Here is a 6,000-nt window from a genome sequence, read left to right as displayed (position 1 = left end):
AAGATTGCAGCTGACATCCATTCCCTAAGCCGTTGTTCTGCCTTCCACAAGAAGCTTCTAGGTATGGCTCACATCAGTCAGGAAAGGGGATTAAACGGTTTTTGGGTTTAGCACGGTCTGGCATGCAGCAGGCAGACTAGATCGTGAGTATTTTGAGCGCTGATGGCTTGCAAGTCTTCAGAAGGTGGTCTGCAAGTGGATTACAGCATCCTTCTCCAAATTCCCGCCCATACACTCACGCAATATCTAACACATGCAGTCAAATGAAATGGTGACAAATAAAAGCAGCTGGCAGAAATGAAAAATGCAGAATTTCAAAGCTTAGCCTGATTTTTATTTGGCTATAGGCGCAGGCTGCTGCATGGTATCGCTCCATGAAAGAATCTGTGGATTTCTTTTTTCTTCCCTGAAAGGTTAGTTTGTTCTTTGAATTAAAAAAGGATCGGAAACACTAAGCTATATAACCTTTTAAAGTTCATATAACCCTTGTTCTCAGAGACTGTAAATTCCTGAGCACTGTGGCCTTGGTATCAGCTGTGATTCTTTTTTCTAATGGGAGACCTGATTCCTAAAGTTTCAAAGAAATGACTGGTAGGTGCTTTGCTATCCTCTTTAAAATGCAACAGGAGTGTATGTGTGCACAGCCTAATGCTCAGACAAAACAGGGCGTATATGCACAGAGGCACAGAGCTGTAAGAGCAGCTCTTTCTGCCTTTTACAGAGTCTTCAGATTGCAGTAGGGTGACAGCATTCAGTGGAGACACCACGTAAAAGTAGAGAGGAGAGTATTAAAAGGATACTGCAGATAGGCAACACATAGCCAGACTGACCCAAAGGAGAGGGACTTAAAATGGTTCAGAAGTCAGTGTCTGCAAGGCTTAACACCGGAGAGTTGGAGATACTGCTGCGGATGATATAAAAGTTCATACTAGGAATAAGGAACAAAAAAAAGGGAAATTGCAGGTTGGTAACATGATGATGCTTTGGGAGATGTGTGTGTCTAACTCCAAGTTAGACAAAAGCACAGCAAGGACTGTCTTGGGGCAGTGTCTCCTGCAGGCTCCCCCGGTTGGGCTAGCCGCAGCTAGTAGCTGGAGAAGGTAGCTTTGGGGAGGGTGACACCTCTGACATTGCTGGGGAGGGCAGGAATGTCCTCTGGCCAGCTGGCCCCTCTGAGGAGAGCAGGGCTATCCCGGCGTGCAACCTTGGGAGCCGAGGGCTCGCACCAGCCTTCCTTTGGCCCCACGAGCTCTCGGCTGGCCCCAGGGCACCGGGAAGCACCAGCTCGTGCCTGGGGACGGGGGCTTCCCCGGGGGCTGAGCTCGGAGCGGGGCCTGCCAGTGCCGCGGGGGCTTCCCCGTGCTCCGCTCGGTGCCTGGCTGTCTCCAGGCCCCGGCCGCCAGGCTGGGATGTGGGTTAGCAGATTTTTTCCACGCTGTTTCTCCGGGATCCCTGACAGAGCCCATCAGAGCTGCCTTTTATCAGCACTGCACGCCTTAGTGAGCCTGTCATGACTCACACACAATGTGCTCTGTGCCGGATTAATCCGGCCGGCTTTCATGCTCAGGATGTGGGCGATGGGCAGGGTGGGGGGGCACGGGGACAGATGCAGGGCTAGCGGGGGCCCGGGAGACTGGGGATCCCCCACCTTTCCACTTGCTGAAGTTAAGGACTTGTTTGAGGGCTGTTTCAGGGGACGGGAAGAACAAGCCATAGGCAATGAAAAAGAAAGAAGGAAAGGCAACAGGTGTGTGGGAAAGTGGTGGAGGAGGAGAGATTATAGGTAAATAATAGGTGAATAAATGGACTACAACAAAGAGAGAAAGTGATGTAAAGGGAGATCTGCGTGCCTTAAAATGTAAGCTCCCTTGTTGATAGACATGACAGGTAGCTATTTCACATAGGTGTAATTACTCAGGGACTGCACTCCAGCTAAAGGGATCTTTTCAGGCTTCAGTATTAACCTGGAACACCTTTAAGATACCGCCCTATCTTGACTATTGATGTCTGTAAACCCTCAATAACTTACTTCAGATTAAGGGAAGCAGTAAAAAGTGTGAAATCCTAAACCCAGTGAAGTCTGTACTGATGGGAATAAGACTCCCATTGACTACTGTAGCACCAGGTTTTCATGCAGAGTCTCCACAGAGAAAAGAAGTGGTTTATCTAACATGAGAATAAACTAAGTGCTTTTTCCAACAAACCTCTGCAAGCCTGGGAACAGATAGCAGGGGAAATGGATTGATAAAAGCCACCTAACCCAATACTGCACAAACATCTCACACTCCCTGCTATGATTCCTAGCTGAAGGTGTGCAGACACCAAAAAAACCCCTGATTTTCCATGAGCTGGGGAGGTTGCAGACGTGTGTGCATACACATAATGTGAATGCATATGCTAACACACTATCTATATTGCATATATACATACGTATATATCCTCCAATTTGAGATTCATAATGTTAATTTGAAATTATCCATTCTATCTATTGCATTTTACCCATGAAAACCCTATTTTCAGCACCTACTACCTAAGTTCGCATCTCGACTTGGAAGGATGAACTACTTTATAACGTCCTGTCCTGTATATCCACTGCACATGTGTCCTAAAGTTTCCAAATAATTTTCCATTCATGGACCTGAATAAGCTTGCCTGCTGCTGAAATGTCACCTTCTCTGGAGCAAAACACAACACCTATTTAATAGCACATAGCAACATTGTCACAGCAAACGATGACATGCATGGTCTTGTTTTTACGTCCTATCCATCAGGGGAGCATTTCTTATCATTACTTTGAGATGGATTTTGGTGATGAACCCAAAGGCAGGAGGGCATGTGCTACCAGCACTACCTGTTTCTGTACACGGCAGGTTCATGGTGCTCTTGTATCCAGTCTCAGGGCTTCCCATATCCAGCACTGGCAGTGAGGTCTGTGGTCATGATCACAAACCTGGTTGCATTGGCTTTCACTGCATGAGAAGTTTGAAACTGTAGAAGAGTTGTTGCTAAGTTCTGAGGAAGAAAGCAGGATCCTAGGGGAAAAACAGGCTATTTATTTAGGGCATTTGTCTGAGCTTCTTACTCAAGCAAAAGGTTTTACCCATTGCATTCAACAATTTCCAGTGAACAAAACCTTTTCTTAAAGACCCAGTCCTCCACCCAAAATGTTGACTGACTTTGTAAAACACTCCCCAAACACAAGAGGATCTCTCTGACTACCGATCCCTGAACATTTTAAGACAAGGAAACAAATGGACCCGAACTGCATCATTTCATAGACCTGGGAGCCCACTGATTGTCCAAATAATTCATATCAATGAACCCACTACAAACAGAATGGTAGTTCTTTACATCCCCTATAGATACACAGCACAGAGCATAGGCACAGCTGTACCCATATGTAACACATTTTATACCAATATACCTATCACTGCGCAAAAGGAGAGTAATACCTTTGCAGGGTTATGTTTCTTTTATATTGTTTTTACTGTGTCTGAAATAGGAATTGTACCAGTAAAACCATACTGTTGCCAACCCTTCTCCAACAGAAGGCAGAGCTAGCACCAGTTCACTGAGATTTATTTTATTTCAGAATATATACGTTACCCCTCGTGTGCAAATGCACATATATATTCTGAAATAAATCTCAGTGAACATATGACATTTCTGTCTGACATCAGGGTCAGCTCGTCACAACCAAGTCTATGTCCCTGACTTGGACCCTGGTGGTAAAACTAAACTGACATCGAGTTGTTTTAGTTTACACCAGCACAGATTTCCTAATATAGACAGGCCCTATCTCTTGTCCTCCTGTTCCACCCCCCCCTCTTTAATTTGGGTCTCTGAGTTTTGATGACTGAATCACTTCCCCCTTTGTTTCTCTGGTTTCTTTCCTAATCTTCTGCTCCTGAAAGATGCTTAGTTCCTGAATCCCTGTACAAATACACTTTTCTTTCTAAGCTTCTCACCAGCCAAACAAGGTTTTATTTGTTTATTTAATTTGACATGCCGAGAGAGAAATGATCCCATTTCCTATGGATTATCGAAGTAACAAATAGCTTTACAAGAGGGTAAACAAAGTAAAACTCATGCTGAAACTCCTTTGAACCAGGGACTTCCCATTCACGTCCCTTCCTAATGTGAGTCTTTCCTCTCTCCTCCCCACTGCACATGGAATGACTTTCTGGTCGCTTTGGACCGTGGCCACTGCCCTCAGACCAGCCCCCTGCTCAGGCTGAGCTGGTCACAGGCTCTTCATCCTTCCCTTCACCAAACTCACCATGAATTTCCCAAAATACAGCCAGACAGCGTTGAACTCACTGTGCGAAGGAGTGTTTTCTCCCTTTTGTCTTTGGCTCCATAGCCCAATTCCCCCCCATCAATTTGCCATTTTTGCAAAGATTCAGAGCTAGAAAAGCCTGGGGGTGAGCTCGGGAGCCTCCAGGGAGGCAGGGATGCCGCATTGATTTTTGTTGGGAGTTTTGCCTAACTCAGGCGCCGGGCATGGACACCTGAAAGCATCACTCTGTGCACACACCTCCTGCAGTGTGCATTTCTGGAGACAAATAAACAGAACAACAAAAACCAGGCCTGAATCGGGGCTAAAATTCAGAAGGACTTGGAGCCAGGGGTGCTGATGAGCTCCCCCCAGGACAACAGACCCCAGCAGCATGCAGCTCACATTTTTTTGGGGTGCTTAGGTTTGAGGGCTGGGGCCTGGCCTGCTCCCCCCTGCCCCCAACATCCCTTTCTGTTTATTACTCCTGCTGTAATTGGGAGGCATGTGTGGATGAATTAAACATAGCAGGACGGATGAGAAAACTCTCCCTCTTAGCTGGCTGAATGAGCAAATTTAACTGAGCCTGTTACCCACTGCGTATCGTGCCGACATGCCAGGGTCCAGTTTCCTTTGAGCTCGCCCTTTCATGCGGAGTCCCTCCATGCCCCCCGCCTTGCTCCGCACAATATCAAACAGCTGGAGTTTCTGCGGCCCCGAGGAGGAGCCTTTGCATCCGATGGCAGCAGCAGTGGGAATTTCGCCCAGGATCGGAGAGGGATGGGACTGATCCGGGCAAGCCGGTAGCTGAGGATCGGGGGGCTCTGGCACCTCCTGAGGGGGGCGGGTACCCCCCCAAGTGCAGCTTGTGCCTGGTCACTGCCCACAATAAAAGCTTCCTTATGCCTGAGGGAATGGGGCTAAAGGAGAGGTTTTCGGCTTTCACACTACTTTGAGCTTCAGCCAGGCCAGTGGCACCCAGAAGTCAGTTCTGGTGGGTAGTTTGAAATAAATGGGTGCCAGCCTAGAGCCGGCATCCCCGGCACAGTAACAGGGCAACTGCCTGCAAGCAGGACTACCGCTGGCTTGTCCGGGGATGCCAAGGGGACATGGCTGCACGAACCGGCACCCTGCTTCGTCCCCGAGGCATTTCTTCCAGCATTAACAACAGGGGCAGGTGGGAAGAGCAGAGTAGGAAGGGTACTGCTGTGCCCCGCGTTTCCTCCTCCCCGGGGATCAACAGGGAATGTAATCCTGCGGGGCTGCAATCTTTTTTCCCGTAGCATTAAACAAGCCCCGGGGCACTTCTTTGCACAAGGTAGCTCTAATTCTGCTCCTTCGCCTCTTTCTTCTCACCTCTGTAAGCCTAAAACTAGTCAGGGCTAATTCAATTCCTGTTTTAATTTAGGACAGTTTACGACTGCTCTAAATTAGGAAACCACTGTTTTTCAGATGAGGCAGGTGCTAAAGGTCTCAGCACTTGTAAAAATTAGGCCACTTAGTGAGGTGTCTACATATGGATTTAGCACCTGAGGACTCCATTACTGAGCAGCATAAAGAAAAACTCGGAATCTGGGAAACAGTTCTTTAAAAGATAATTAGACAGCAAAGTTAACATTGTGGAGGAAGGAAGTTTGTGTTCAACCTGATAAGCCTACCCATTCAAATGCAAGTTGAAGAGCCATCAATACATATTCCCTTGGAACTCGAGAAACCCTGCAGAA

This window comes from Ciconia boyciana, chromosome 1 (assembly GCF_034638445.1).
Source record: "Ciconia boyciana chromosome 1, ASM3463844v1, whole genome shotgun sequence".
In the NCBI taxonomy this organism is placed as follows: domain Eukaryota; kingdom Metazoa; phylum Chordata; class Aves; order Ciconiiformes; family Ciconiidae; genus Ciconia; species Ciconia boyciana.
This window is presented reverse-complemented; position numbering follows the sequence as displayed.